Here is a 16,562-nt window from a genome sequence, read left to right on the forward strand (position 1 = left end):
ATCGCTTTATGACACTTGTATTATGTTCTCTCTTGACAAGATCCTTGTAGATTTGTGTTGTGTTGTCTCATCATAGCTTGGTCAATGCCGTTTACAATCTTTACAAGGCTAACCTTAAGTAGCTGGCTATACTGTCTCAGTAACGTTAAAAACAGCAACTTAACATTACCTGTTGATGTCAGCTGTGTCAGCTGACTCCCGCTGACGATCCTTCCAACATTGCATCCCTAAACTCATTCAAGTCTACTTTTACTTAATTAATAATCGATAAGACTTTATCACCCACTAAAAACTCTTGTGACGATTCACTGGCATGTAAACATGGCGGAGTGGGCCTTGGGCAGACAGATCAGGAGACAGACCAAAGTAACAGAGTCCAAGAGCAGAGGATTACCCAATCAGCGAATAGGTCCCGCCTTATGGTCCCGCCCCGTTCGTGTTGATTGACAGATGGCGATGTATTGGTCCAAAAATTAAATACGCAATTAAATAAATAAAAAACACCATGAAATAAATAAAAAACACAATGAAATAAATAAAAACGGCAATTAAATAAATAAATACATTTATTTATTTAATTGCCGTTTTTATTTATTTCATTGTGTTTTTCATTTATTTCATGGCGTTTTTATTTATTTCATTGGCGTTTTTATTTATTTAATTATTTATTTATGATTTAATTTTTGGACCAATGTACTTGAAAAGTCATCATGAAATAGATAAAAGTGGTCATGAAAAGTCATCAAGAAATCAATAAAAGAGGCAATGACAAGTCGCAATGAAATAAATAAAAATGCAATGAAATACAAAACCCAATGAAATAAATAAATGCATTTATTTATTTAATTGTGTTTTTATTTATTTAATTGGGATTTCTATTTATTTCATCGTGTTTTTATTTATTTAATTGGGTTTTTATTTATTTCATTGTGTTTTTGATTTATTTCATTGCATGTTATATTTATATCATTGAGTTATTTATTTATATCATTGTGGTATTTCATATATAATTGTTGGGCCCATACGCTTCCATATACTAGCACCCATGTCCTGCAGACCAAGATCGCTTTATGACACTTATATTCTTCTCTCCTGACTAGATCCTTGTTTGTGTTGTCTCGTTATAGCTTGGTTAATGCCGTTTACAATCTGGTTAAACAAGGCTAGTTTAACGGTAATGCTGGCTGTAGCTGGATGTCTCAGTAACGTTAAAAAGAGCAACTTAAGGTTACCTGTTAGTGTTCGTTGATGTCAGCTGACTCCCGCTGACGATCCCTCCAACATTGCATCCCTTATCTCATTCAAGTCTACATTCACTTCATTAATCGACGATAAAACTTTTATCAGCCACTAAAAACTTGTGATAATTCGCTGGCATTTATATGGTGGAGTGGGTCAGGGTCTTGCAGACAGACCAAAGTTAACCTCGCGTCACCAGGCTCTTCTCGGCGAGAAAGAAGACCAAAGTAGCCGAGAGCAGCCGAGAGCAGAAGAGTACCCAATCAGCGAATAGGTCCGACCCTATGGTCCCGCCCCGTTTGGGTTGATTGACAGATGGCGCTGTATTGGTCCAATAATTCAATACACAATGAAATAAATAAAAACGCCGATGAAATAAATAAAAAACGCAATGAAATAAATAAAAGCTCAATTAAATAAATAAAAACCCTAATGAAATAAATAAACACACAATTAAATAAATAAAAACCCTAATGAAATAAATAAATACACAATTAAATAAATAAATACATTTATTTATTTAATTTCATTTTTTAATTTCATTGCGTTTATTATTTATTTCATTGTGTTTTTTATTTATTTAAGTATGTATTTATGATTTAATTTATGGACCAATGTACTTGAGAAGTCATCATGAAATAGATAAAAGTGGTCATGAAAAGTCATCAATAAATAAATAAAAGAGGCAATGAAAAGTCACAATGAAATCAAAAACACAATGAAATAAATAAATGTATATATTTATTTATTTGGGTTTTTATTTATTTCATTGTGTTTTTGATTTATTTCATTGCCTGTTTTATTTATATCATTGAGTTATTTATTTATATCATTGTGGTATTTCATATAACATTGTGGTATTTCATTTATAATTGTTGGGCCCATACGCTTCCATATTTTAGTGATTGTTTGGCCGACTGTTAGTCATATTTGTACTTTCACGTCTTCTTTTCTTTTCTCCTAAACTCAACTCTATCTTTTTACACCAAAGGACCAAAATGGAAATAAGCCCTGGGCTTTTTTGTGTTATCCTTGATGGCTTGTACATATGCTTTTGTGTATGCTTATTTATTTTGCCTCCTTTGAGCTGATGAAATGTATACCTGTGCATATAAGACGTGTCAAATTAATTAATTCATTCATTCATTATGGTCCCATTACAGAGTGAAAAGCATGCAAAGGCTTAAAGTGGCATACGATGGCATGAGGTTACTTCTCCGTGTTCCCAGGTGGCATAGTGCCAGTCAGCTGTTTACCTCTGTTCGTGTGCCCACCTGTGAGGCTTTGTTAAGGCAGCTTCAAGTACCTGGGAGTCAACATCCACCAGGACCTGACTTGGGCCGGCCACACCGCCACTCTTGTCAAAAAGGCCCAACAGCGACTACACGGACTCAGGCGCCTGAAGAAATTTGGGCTAAGGCCAGAAATCCTTAGGGACTTCTACAGAGGCACCATTGAAAGCCTGCTGACTGGCTGCTTCACCACCTGGTACAGGAACTGTACCACCATGGACCGCAGGGCGCTACGGAGAGTGAGACGCGCGGCCCAGCACGTAACAGGATGTGAGTTGCCAGAACTGCATGAACTGTATAAACAGCGGTGCCTCAGGAGGTCCCTGAAGATCATCAAAGACACAAACCATCCCCACAACAGCCTGTTCTCCCTGTTACCCTCAGGGAGGAGATACAGGGTTCCAAAAGCATGCACAAATCGCTTGAGGAACAGTTTCTTCCCGCAGGCCACGAGACTCCTTAACATACACAAATAGTGTAGTAGCCGTACTGTCGTACTGTAGCTGCTACCATTACGTATGTCTAATGTTTAATTGTATGTTTAATAACGAATATGCTATTTGCACCTGTATGTCAAATACGCCAAATTTAAAATGTTTAAGCACGTCTAAAGTATGCACATGACATGTGCACCTATGTGCAGTGAATATGCCACTGTCTCTGACTTGTCTTATCACTATACTGCCTTATTGCTTGTTGTGTCTCTTGTTGTTTTTGCACTCATATGCCCTGTTATATTTGTACTATGTTGTAAACGGAGTCCACAGCACAAGAATTTCACACGTGATACTTGTACCATGGAGTGACAATAAAAATCTTGAATCTTGAATCTTGAATCTAAGGTGACTCATGTACAATTTGATGCAGCGCCTGGAAGTGTCAAACAACAGCATTATAGTGGCACTAACAAACCCTATAAAGAGCTCTTACCAGGTCACGTCCAGGCTGCGCAAGCACTGGCTCTGCAACTTGCTACTGATTAGGTAGGAGTGTACTATTACTTTTATTGCACTTTTATTGCACTATTGTATTTTATTTTATTAATCTCTTTTTTACCTTTTTCCCATGTTGTATGTTATTGTATGATACATTTATGTGCTATGGACTTTTGTCTGAAATAAAGATTATACTATACTATACTAATAGTATAGTATAGTAAACGAGTTACCCCCAACACTTTGAATTGCATGTGATAACTCCCCTTACTGGAATTTTTTTACCTGTTCTGGGGTGTCTAAAATCACTGGTTTTACTTCGTTTCGAACTCAAGCTCTCACTAGTGCCTTAAACGCTGCAACGCAGCCCTATGGAAGACTGTTATTTTGCTCCAAAATTACTTTTTATTAAAACCTGACCACCCACCCGTAGGTGGCGTGGTACCCCCTGGGACTGACACGGATCCACGTGACTACGTCACGTCCTGCCAACCCAGGGATAATCACTTCCGCTTTCTTCCAGCCGCTGAGAAGACGTGTTTGCTAAAAGCTCCACGGTTAACTATGAGTTAGCTCTTTTACATAGCTTTAGATACTAGGCTCGTTCCGTCTGATTTGCCCACCTCAAGAGGTTCGCGTGGACGGGATAAAGCAGGCTTCGGGGACCCGACCCTGTACCCTTCACCCTGCGGCGTCGGAACAAGTCATCTAAAGCTAAGAGTATCTTCCTTAGTTAACTGTTTATTGCTACCGCCGTGTAGCTCTGCTAGCTACCGCCGTGTAGTGGTTATTGCTGCCGCTGTGTAGCTTTGCTTCGCTCCCCTGGCTGGGGCAGCGTTTTCGTTTGAGGGCCGATTTAGGTCCGCGCTCAAAACTGTTAACTCATTCAGGGCCAATGACGTCTTTGACGTCTTATCAGGAATAGCCCAGAGGGCCAATGACGTGTTTGACGTGTTTTTGTTTTTATTACTGCAGGGCGTAGTTAAAACACTTCCCCAGCCTGTCACATGGTATCAGGTCCCTATCATCTAAGACAACACGTGAACAAACACATACCGCAGCTGTTGTTTTGAAATTGAGCAGGAGGAATATCAGAAAACGGATAAGGAGCTTGCCTTGTGCAGACAGGAGAAACCCCATTGAAACGCCCCTCGCGCGCTGCAGGAGCTGGTCGTTTTCCTGTGTGCCAGCCTTCCTGTGTGCCAGCCGGAGAAAACCGGAGAAAGTAATCCACAGATGCGTTTGATCATCGGAGGAATGAGGAAATGATCGATCAGCAGTGATCAGAGGGCGGTGAGGACGTGTTGAATAGCCGAGGGGAAAACGGCAACGATAGCAGGGAGAATATGACAGGGGGACGAGCAGCACACGAACTGCTAGGCTCAGAAGCCCGCTGCCCGTTCTCAAGAGCTTCATGAAATCGCTGGACTGCGTGCCCTCCAGTGTAGTGTCTCTGCTCCAGTGTTGCTCCTGGCCAATCCCGGCGCCACAGGGCGTGGTTATTGCTTATCCTATGTGGGGTTAGAAATCACGCAACGAAGGGGGATCGTGTGTGTGTGTGTGTGGGTGTGTGTGTGTGTCTGTGTGTGTGTGTGTGTGTGTGTGTGTGTGTGTGTCTGTCTGTCTGTCTGTCTGTCTGTCTGTCTGTCTGTCTGTCTGTCTGTCGGTGTGTCTGTCTGTCTGTCTCTCTGTCTGTCTGTCTGTGTGTCTGTCTGCACACTCACTCACACTGCTGTATTGTTGAATGTGAAAAAAAAGCACTTCATGTGTATATATATATATATATATATATATTTTTTTTTTTCATTTGTGTCATAACGAATAGTATTTACATGTCTGATGTCAATACAGTTCAAAATAAAAGAATTGAGAGCGAGTTCTGCTTGAGAATGTGTATTTTACAGGAATTGCATTTGCTCCTGTTTGTCATCTGAGAGAGAGACATTTTGGGTGAAAACAGGGTGTATATAAATGGATATAAGTAGAGTACAGAACATGCTAAAAGCTAACTTTTTTTTTCCTGGTGAACCCAGAGACGTACATCTTCATTTTGAGGTATTGCAAATCACTCTGGTGCTAATAGATAATTTACTGTGGGTCTTGAAAGATGACCAACAATTATGAAAATCTTTGGCCTGTGCTAAATATTGGCAGTCCTAAACTGGCCCTGAATGAGTTAAGCTTTGCATACGTGCAAATAGCTTGTACCACGTAGCACAGGAACAAAGAGGCTAATTAGCCCAGTTGTTACAGATAGCTACCTTGGCACCCGTGCGGGTAGCTTTCGTGTGCTAGGTACTTTAGGCGCCGGCTTTAGAGCGCGCGCGTTAGATAGTTAGCTAGTTTGCTCAGTGCAGCTAGCTTGGACTACCTTGTAGCAGATAGTTAACGTGCACACGTGCAGTTAGTGTCTGTGTGCTAAGTACTTCGCGCCAGCTACCCCTGTGTAGGGCGCGCCTTAAGCGAGAGTAGTAGCTAGAAGCCATGCTCTTCAGTTAGCTAGATAGCTAGCTTGCTCCCGTGCAGCCAGTATCTAGTGATGTGTAGCACTCCAGCTCTTACCGTTGCAGGCTTAGCTTGCACGTTAACCCCGTTATTCCTGTTAGCAGAGAGAGGGGGGAACAGCTAGGTGCTGTATTAGCTGTGAGGCTACGCTGGCCGGTTACGACCGGCACAATTAATTTGATGTGTGCATGCCTAAGGGCAGGAGCACGCCGCAGGCGTTGCTGGGACCTACATAAATGTAGTGTAGCTTTTACTGGCTTCGGCCCCGAAGGGGGCACTCTGAGATTTTAGCTAGGCGATTCGCTAGCTAGGTGAGCTCGCCCCGCACGTTGTGTGGGCCGCTTCTCTCAGTACTTACGCCATCTTAGCCAGCTTGCTTGTCTGCTAAGTGTTGCTTGCCTCGTGCAAATAGCATCTACTAGATTGTAACTCCCTCTGAGGAGTTTCTTCTGAGATTGACTAGCTTCGCGGGCCGCTGGCCTTTGCTTGCGGTCACGCTTGCTTCCCCGTGTTACTCAGGGTAGAGACTCGCTGCACCGGCTTGTGCGCAGGCTTGTGTTAGCGCACGCTTGTCTCTCAGTGCTTATGCTAGCTTAGCTAGTGGCTTCCACGTCTGTTCTCTCGGGTTAACAGGTTGTGGGTATTGGTGCCCCCCCTTCGGGATGGGCTATTGCCGCTTACGTTACCATTGCACGCGCACGTTCGCTAGCCTCCGGGTTGCTTACTGTCTAGCCTGTGCTTCTTGCTAACCTGCTAGCTTGCTTAAGCAGTACTCCCGCTATTAGGGGCGCCCTGCGGGAGCTTGCTATTAGTGGTTAGCTTCCTGCTTCCTCTTGCTACTGAGCAGGGAAGGTCAGGGAGGGGATGGGCCGTGTGTAAAACTACTTTGGCCGAGTATGAATCGGCACGTTAAGTGCGTGTTCTGCCTTGGGCACGAGCACGCTGCACAGGCGCCTTGAACCCTCGGTCTTGTCCGCAGCTAAGCTCTTGAGAGCGGACCAAGGTCCGCTCTCAAAGAGGTGTGAAAGCTAGCTTGCCTTGCATAGGTGCAGATAGCAATATTTAGTACTGTTTAGCACAGAACGATAGTATTTTGCAGATAGCTGGCGTGCACCCGTGCAGTTAGTATCTGTGTGCTAAGTACATTGGGCGCGAGCTACCTCCGCTACAATAGACATACTGCTCCTTGCTGGCGCTACGCGTCCAGTAGGGCTTACAGCTCGCCAAGGTCTGGGCTCAGTGCCAGCCTTTGGCTTGTAGCTCTAAGGACAAGCCCACCGCCCTTGGTGCCCAAGGCCCGGGGTGGTTGGGAGCTCTCCATGGGTCGCACTCCCTTGTTGGGGCGCCCCCTGCAAGTGCAGGGAGCCTGGCTGGGGGCACAGCGCACCTTGGTCCATGGCCACGGCCTGGCCTCGGTTGGCAGCGCCCAGGTCAAGCCCACCGGTTGGCTCACCAAGGCTGGGCTTAGTTCCAGCCTGCGGCTTGTAGCTTTAGACCCACCGTCCTCAGTGCCCAAGGCCCGAGTTCGGTCGGGAGCTCGCCCAGGGTCTCATACCCATCATCTAGGCTCGCCTTGGTCCATGGCTACGGCCTGGCCTCGGCTAGAGGCTCCTAGGACAGCCCACCATCAATGGCACCGACGGCTCTTGCTGGTCGGGAGCTCGCCTGGGGGCCGCACTGTCGGACAAGACCACGTGCGGCCGGTCTCGAGAAAGAACGTTACCTCTGCAGTCCCCCCAGCCTGCGAAAGGCGCACGGCGGGGGGGGGGGGGGGTTTACTTCGATACAACAGCGCGTCAGTAGGCGGAGCTTGCGTAAGAAGTTCTCCCCCAGCATGCACAGCTTCTACGGAACTGTCCATGCGGCGGGGGGGCGTAGCCTCTCACGTCCCGCCCCCCCATCAGGGCACCGGATCAAAAGGTCCCGGTGCCCAGCAATATGCTCACGACGGGTTCCGCTCCTTTGGCCACAAGAGACCATCTTGTCCAACAGGCTCGATGCCTGGGAGCATCTATGTTCCCCGTCCCCATTACGGCGCACCCTCCAGAGGGGATACGCTCTACAGTTTGCCAGGCCCACACCCACGTTCGACGGGACCCCCGATCTGGCCGTGGAGGGGGAGGCCATGGACATACTCCACAAGGAGGTTATTCGTTCCTCGCCAAAGGGGCGATTCGCTCGGTTCCCAAGGCAGATGTGCGCTTGGGTTTTCTACCAAAGGTACTTTATCGTGCCCAACAAGGACGGCTCCATGCGTCCAAAATTGGACCTTCGGCGTATCAACAAGACGCTGAGGAAGTCCCGTTCCGAATGCTCTCTTCCCCGCCTGTTCAACGAGTTGAGACAGGGGGATTTCTTACTTCCGGGGATCTGGAAGGTGCGTTCTTCCATGTCCACATGGTCAGGAGACACAGGAAATACCTGAGGTTCTCCTTCCTGGGGAACGCTTACGAGTTCTGTGTCTTGCCATTCGGCATGCCTTTGAGCCCGCGAACCCTCACGGTGTGCGTGGAGGCAGCCATGACTCCCCTCCGCGCGAGGGGGATCCGCGTCTTCCTATATCTCGACGACGTTCTCTTAGCGGCCGACTCGAGGGTCCGTGCCGCGGAACATACCAAGGTGGTGACCGATCACCGGCAAACCTTAGGGTTTTTGGTGAACTGGCAGAAGAGTTGCCTCGTCCCAGCGCAGGCGGCAACCTTCCTGGGGCTCGAGCTATACTTCCTGCGAGCCTTTCGCCAGAGCGACAGGCTCGCACGGTTCGGACAGCAAGCCAAGGACGTTAGGTCTGTGCCCTCGGTGTCAGTGCATCAGTACACAGTGATGTTGGGCCGGATGGCCTCAGCACTGCATGTGCTCCCGCTAAGAAGAAGAAGAGAAGGGAGGCTACACATGCTCTCGTGGTCCAAATATGGTTCTCAGGCTTCGCCTGGACTCGGCCGGGGACCGTCATCGCAGGGTTCCTCTGACAGGTCAGGCCTGGCAGGCGCTGGCTATATGGGCGGACCCCCGTTACCTCTCGAGAGGTACTCGGTGGGGCCCTGTCCCGCTCAGGATGGTGATTCGCACAGACGCCTCCCTCTGGGGAGGGGGTGCGATTTGCGGGCATTTTTCGGCGAACGGCCGGTGGGAGGCTCAGGAGCTTCGCCACATAAACGTGCTAGAGCTGAAGGCGATTCGCCGGGCTCTGCTTCAGGACAAGCCCACCATCAATGGCGCCGTGGGCCCATTGTTGGTTGGGAGCTCTCTTGGGGATCCGCAGTCCCCCCGACCTGCGGAGGTAACACTTCCAGCGGCTCACACATGGGCACCATGTGCTGATTCGCTCGGACAATAGGGCAGCGATCGCCCACCTGAACAAAAGCAAAAAAGGGCGGTGTGCGGTCGGGGGCGCTGAACCATAGCGGGGATTCACCTGTGGGTGTATCCCCGTCTCCTTTCAGTGTCAGCGGTCTATCTGCCGGGACGGCGGAGTTACGACCGGCCTGCTGTCTCGAGGCAATCCCCGTTATACGGAGTGGTGCCTCCACCCTCGGGTGATGGAACAGGTTTGGGCCAGGGTTGGTGGCGCCTGCGTCGATCTCTCGCATCGCGGCGCGCGACACACTGCCCACTGTGGTTCTCGATCCAGGAGGACAGCCCCCGTTAGGTCATGACACGCTAAAAGCGCACGCGTGGCCGAGGGAGGGGCTCTATGCGTTTCCCCCGACCCCCCCTGATCCGTCAGGTGTTGGACAGGGTGAGGGAACAGCGCCTCCGGCTCGTTTTAGTCTGTTTGGCCCAGGCAGACATGGTTTGCGGACCTGGTCTCCCTGGCGCAAGATCCGCCCTGGGCGTTGCCGGTGCGGGCCGATCTCCTATCCCAGGCGGAGGGGGAGGTGTTCCACCCCTCCCCAGGCAGGTGGAAGCTAGCGGTCTGGCTCCTGAACCGGACCAGTTGCTAGCCCAGGGCTTGCCTGATAATGTGGGATGCACTATGCAGCAAGTAAGGGCGTGGATCCAGTGAACTGCAGTGTGCGACCAGTTCTCTGTTTCCTTCAGAGCCTGCTTGACGCGGGTCAGTCCCTGCAGTCGTTTAAGGTGTACGTAGCCGCGATTCTGCTTGCCATAGGGGAATTGAAGGGAGCCCCGTGGGGGCGTACCCTTTGGTCTTGCGCTTCATGAAGGGGGCGCGTAAACTGTGCCCGCCGTCGCGGTGCGTTTTTTTCCCCAAATCGGACCTGGTTACGGTGCTGGACGGGCTAACGGGTCATCCGTTTGAGCCCTTGGACTCCGCCGATTTAAGGGTTCTGTCTTTAAAGACCGCGCTGCTGCTGGCCTTGTTGTCAGGAAAGAGAGTTGGTGACCTGATTGCCCTCTCGGTGCAGCAGGCCTGTGTGGTTTTGGGAATGATGGGCGCAGGGTTACGTTGCGACCTAACCCGGCTTACCAACCTAAGATTATTAATGTCAGCTTTAGGTCTATGGTCATAGACTTATCAGCATTCTGTCCCCCGCCGTTCAGTTAGAGACGGGTGAGGAGAGACGTTTGCTCATGCTGTGCCCCGTAAGGGCGCTCTCGGCCTATGTGGCCAGGACGCGTTCTTTACGCATTACAGATCAGCTGTTGGTTTGCTTTGGGCAAAGGGCCCAGGGCGGACCCCTTTCCAAGGATCGCTTATCACACTGGGTAGTGGAGGCGATCGCGTTGGCATACTCTGCCGTGGGCAAGGTTCCCCCAGAGGGTATCAAGGCGCATTCTACGCGAGGTGTTGCGACATCCTCTGCGTTGTTGCGTGGTGTGTCGGTGGAGGACATGTGTGCCGTGGCCTCATGGTCCTCTCATCACACTTTTGTCAGGTACTACGGTCTCGACGTGTCCGGTTCGCAGTTCGCGCACGCGGTGCTGTCGGTGGCAAGAAAGTAGTATCGTTGCCACTCTAATATGTCATTCAGTTAGGCATAAACGTTGCCATATGGCCGTGGTTCACCGGTGCCTTTCGGGTCGCCCTGTGGGGTGCTCCCGGCAGCAAGGTCGGTTGAATGGAGGCACTAGTGAGAGCTTGAGTTCGAAACGAAGTAAAACGTTAGGGTTGTGCTACAACCCAGGTTTTACGAGTGAGAACGAGAGCTCTCACTACCCAGCCTTGCTGTGTCGATGCGTCACGGGGTGCGTCGGATCTCAGCGGGCTGGAAGAAATTAGAGTGATTATCCCTGGGTTGGCAGGACGTGACGTAGTCACGTGGATCCGTGTCAGTCCCAGGGGGTACCACGCCACCTACGGGTGGGTGGTCAGGTTTTAATGAAAAGTAATTTTGGAGCAAAATAACAGTCTTCCATAGGGCTGCGTTGCAGCGTTTAAGGCACTAGTGAGAGCTCTCGTTCTCACTCGTAAAACCTGGGTTGTAGCACAACCCTAACGTTTTCACAGTGTTATGGCACTGGGCACAGTTACCACAGGGGTAGCTTCCCTGCTTAAGAGGAGCCAGGAGAGTCTGTTTAGGATTAGGGTGATTTATTGTAAAGTCTAAAGTGATTTTAGACACTCCAGAACAGGTAAAAAAATTCCAGTAAGGGGAGTTATCACATGCAATTCAAAAAACGTTGTATACTTGTTGAAATGTCCATGTGATGAACTTTATATTGGTAAAACCACCCGTCCCCTTAAACAACGGATCAGTGAACACAAAAGTTCCATAAGACGCCAAGATGTCAACTATCCAATAGCTTGTCATTTCAATAACCACTCACACCCCATCTCCTCCCTCAGGTTCCAGGGCATAGAGCACATTACTCTTCAGAGAGGGGGTGATGTTGACAGGAGGTTATGCCAGAGCTTTTTTCGATCCACACCCTAGAAACTTTACAACCTCTGGGTCTAAATGAGGATTTTGACATGAGTGTTGTGCTCTGAATAAATTACAATAGATTGTATATGTTCTATGTTATATGATGGCTACTGCCTGATGTTTACATTATTGTAACATTCTCTATTGTTTTTTTGTTCTGTTTTATATATTGTAAATTATATTTGATGTACTTTATAGTGTTTCTTGTCTCAGTGGACACTTGTGTCTTTGGGTTGTAGTCCTGAAAATATATAGGACTACAATTCCCTTGATGTTTAGCCACCAGGAAGTGTGTGTTTTTTGACACAGGTGTTGTACATTGGCTAATCAAGTGATGATTGTCTGAACCTTTATAGGCTGTATTCACTTGTTACCTGTCTTATGCCTGAAGAAGGTCTATGACCGAAAGCTTGCAATAAACAAGATATTTGCACAGATTTGAGTGTGCGGACGCTCCTTTTTTCATTCATCTTGATACTTTTAAGCTCCAGCACCTCAGCAAAGTCTGATACCGGATAAATCTAAATTTCATCACCTTGTTTCCTCTGATTAATTTAAATTCAAATACATGTCATTCTTGTGTTACAATGAGCTGAATTGGTTCCCTGTAAATAACCCTGTTTTATATCACCCTTGATCAATTCTCTGTCTATAGGCTACATACGTGCACTGCCAAGAGTAGCGGCAGCGTTATAAACCATAGATATATGACTATATTAAAAACATAAACACACTGGCGTCTTTCATGCAGGCTAGCAAGCGTAACTGTTGTCTGTCTGAGTCTGACCCACTGAGTCTGACGGTCTGACCACAGACTGTAGAAGGAGATGTAATGCAGGATAGCCAAGCAAATGTGTTTGGATGGAAGTTTGACGCTAGGCCAATCAGAGGCAGAGAGGGGCGGGTTATGCCTTCACATAGCCTTCGCAATCATCCGGAAAAAAAAAAACGCTCACGGGGACAATGCTGACTGTAAACAGCGGTAAGTTAAGAGTTTCCTGCCTCCTCACAGTAAGTGAAAGTAAAAATGGACAGCTATGGCGTCTTTGAAATTTGTATTTCGTTTGATAATTAGGGGTTCACCCCAGAACGGGCGGGGCTGGAACCCTATTCTTTTTGGTAAAATGGTAAATGGACTGTATTTATAGAGCGCATTATATAGTCTATCGACTACCCAAAGCGCTTTTACATGAATGCCTCACATTCACCCATTCACACACCGACGGCGTCTGCAGCCATGCAGGGTGCTAACTGCTCGTCGTGAGCAGTTGGTTCAGTGTCTTGCTCAAGGACACTTCGGCACACTGCCGGGAGGAGCCAGCCTCGAACCAGGAACCTTCCGATTCCCAGGCGACAGCTCTACCTCCTCCGCTAAAGCTGGGGAACAATAGTCTGGATGGAGGGGAGAAGAAGGGGGAAAGGAGAAAAAGAGAGAAAATTGGGTTCAAATGAAGTGAATTGAGAGTTACTATTGACTCTGCTGCCCATCAGAAGTACTTTTGAGCCTCTTAATTTGAGAAATGTGTCTAAATATGACATTTCACTAAGTATGACATGGGGGACTATGGATGTGAAGGTGACAAGTTTGAATCCCGGCTGGAACACATCTCTAAACCCAAACGCTTACCAAGTGTTGGGCATCCTTCAAATACCTGTTTGTCAGCAGGATTACATCAAAACTACTGGGCCGATTTTCATGAAACTTGGTCTGCGTTCGAATATATATATATCCACCCTCTATATATATATATATATATATATATATATATATAGTCTATTGTAAATGGGTGGGGTTATATATATATATATATATATATATATATAGTCTATTGTCAATTAAACTAGATGTTCCTCTTAGTGTTACTATGTTAATTCTATTGGGTCTCATAGATTACTACTTTAATCTATTGTAAATATAAACTAGAACGACCGCAACGCGGACTTATGCCTTCGCCATTAGTTGATTCTGGAGTCCAAATCGCCATTTGAGGCAATTTGGAAGAGATTCCGTCAAGGCGCTCCTGTGATGTTGCGTTACAGAGCTTGGAAATTGGGTGTGTGAGAGGTCACAGTGACCTTGAACTTTGACCACCAAAATGTAATCAGTTCATCCTTGAGTCCAAGTCGATATTTGAGAAAAGTTTGATTAAATTCCGTCAAGGCATTCCTGAGATATCGCGTTAACAAGCTTGAAAATGGCGTTCGAGAGCTCACCTTGACCTTTGACCTTTGACCACCAAAATCTAATCAGATCATCCTTGAGTGCAAGTCGATGTTTGAGACAAGTTTGATTAAATTCCGTCAAGGCATTCCTGAGATATCACATTAACAAGCTTGAAAATAGCGTTTGAGAGGTCACAGTGACCTTGACCTTTGACTTTTGACCACCAAAATCGAATCAGTTCATCCTTGAGTCTAAGTAGATGTTTGAGGCAAATTTGATGAAATTCCGTCAAGGTATTCATGAGATATCGCGTTAACAAGCTGGAAAATGGCGTTTGAGAGGTCACAGTGACCTTGACCTTTGACCACCAAAACGTAATCAGTTCATCCTTGAGTCCAAGTCGATGTTTGAGAGAAGTTTGATTAAATTCCGTCAAGGCATTCCTGAGATATCGCGTTAACAAGCTTGAAAATGGCGTTCGAGAGGTCACAGTGACCTTGACCTTTGACCTTTTCCCACCAAAATCTAATCAGTTCATCCTTGAGTCCAAGTCGATGTTTGAGACAAGTTTGATTAAATTCCGTCAAGGCATTCCTGAGATATTGCGTTAACAAGCGTGAAAATGGCGTTCGAGAGGTCACAGTGACCTTGACCTTTGACCTTTGACCACCAAAATCTAATCAGATCATCCTTGAGCCTAAGTGAATGTTTAAGGCGAATCTGATGAAATTCCGTACAAGCGTTCCTCAGATATCGCGTTAACAAGCTTGAAAATGGCGTTCGAGAGGTCACAGTGACCTTGACCTTTGACCTTTGACCACCAAAATCTAATCAGATCATCCTTGAGCCTAAGTGAATGTTTAAGGCGAATCTGATGAAATTCCGTACAAGCGTTCCTCAGATATCGCGTTAACAAGCTTGAAAATGGCGTTCGAGAGGTCACAGTGACCTTGACCTTTGACCTTTGACCACCAAAATCTAATCAGATCATCCTTGAGCCTAAGTGAATGTTTAAGGCGAATCTGATGAAATTCCATCCAGGCGTTCCTCAGATATCGCGTTAACAAACATCGTACGGACGGACGGACGGACGGACAGCCGTACGGACGGTTGTACGTACGGACGGACAACCCGGATCCATAATGCCTCCGGCCAGGCTATCGCCGGCGGAGGCATAAAAAACGTGCGCTTTTATTTTGAAAGGCAAAATCATTCAACCGGAAGTGATTGTTGCTAAATTCACAGGCATTCTTTCCCCATCACACGGAAGAACAACCAAAAACAACGAATGACAGCGTTTTCATGTGATGACTGACAGCTAGTTTGAGTGATGCCTGACAGCTAGTCTGCAGGAGGATCGACAACGTTTTTGTGTGAGACGTGAGGAGTGATGCCTGACAGCTAGTTTGAGTGATAAGTGAGGCAGGAGGAATGACAACGTTTTCGTGTGAGGACTGAAGGTGTTTCAGAGCACACTCGACGGTTTACTATAGGAGACATGACAACTGACAACGCTTAGACTGAGGAACGATAGCCTATACTCTGACGGACGAGGATGCCCTAAAATGGTTGCCGTACAGATGGTGGTTTTGTATGCGGGAGACAAAGCTACGGCTCCAGCAGACGAGTTCTGACTAACGTTAGGTTGGCTGGCATGACAATGACATCTTAGCGTCTAATGTTAGCATCGCTAGCGGGATGCTACCTAACTATCAAGCACATTCTGCCAGGGGCCGCGGAAGGCTGTTCAAGTAGGTCGGGCTCATTATGCATAGGGCCGTGCGGCGCTGTCCCTGGTACTGAAATGGAGCGGAGTTGTGGTTATAGCCTATATCAATCCGATTCCGATATCAATCAATTAATTAATCAAGCATCACTTCGATTCAGCCTCGTGGTTTAAATAGTGCTACTACTACTTTGCGAACAGGAGGGATAGAATAATACACATCAAAGTAGTGAAACACAAAAAAGCACGACCAGCTGATGCTGCACCTCGGCAACACACACACTTTCTCCCCTCCCTCCTCCTCCACACACACGCCAAATGCAAACTTTAAGAGATTGTTAATGTCAGACTCACCATATCTTTCTCTCTCTTTACATTCTGCCGAAGAACTGCGTCCTGTTGTCGTTGCTCTGGACGAACTCCCTTGCAATCACGGAAACATCCACTTTGTCAAAAAAGTCCTTGTGTGTATGGCCGCACATCAGGCTATTAAGTCTTTTTTGTGTCATTGTTGATCGCATATAGGTCTTTAAACGACGGAGGGACGAGAAAGACCTCTCGGCGCTGGCAGACGACACGGGGATTGTATAAAACAACTTTAACAGTTTGTGTACATCTGGCAGGAGTGTTTTTGCCACAGGTGTATTGTTCATTGCTGACACAACAGATGACACGGTTAGGGGTTTGCCTGCTTCCTCCTCCTCGCCCTCCTCAAAAAGCTTGATTGTGTCTGGCAACATATCAAGCTGTGTGCCGAGAGAGTCAACATTAAAATCCTTCTCGTAGAGACATAGAATAGCAGACGAGAGAGTCAACATTAAAATCCTTCTCGTAGAGACACAGAATAGCAGACGGGAAACCGACCTTTTCCCC

The 16,562-nt window shown here is 47.2% G+C and overlaps 1 protein-coding gene across 1 annotated transcript in view; it reads left to right on the forward strand.

Moving 5' to 3' along the window:
* Positions 1-16,562, forward strand: part of LOC310785526 (class I histocompatibility antigen, F10 alpha chain-like) — a 79,452-nt gene that overhangs the window by 31,898 nt on the left and 30,992 nt on the right. The gene's annotated exons all lie outside the window — the stretch shown is intronic.

This window comes from Poromitra crassiceps (genome assembly GCF_964638095.1).
Source record: "Poromitra crassiceps genome assembly, chromosome: 11".
Taxonomy (NCBI): domain Eukaryota; kingdom Metazoa; phylum Chordata; class Actinopteri; order Beryciformes; family Melamphaidae; genus Poromitra; species Poromitra crassiceps.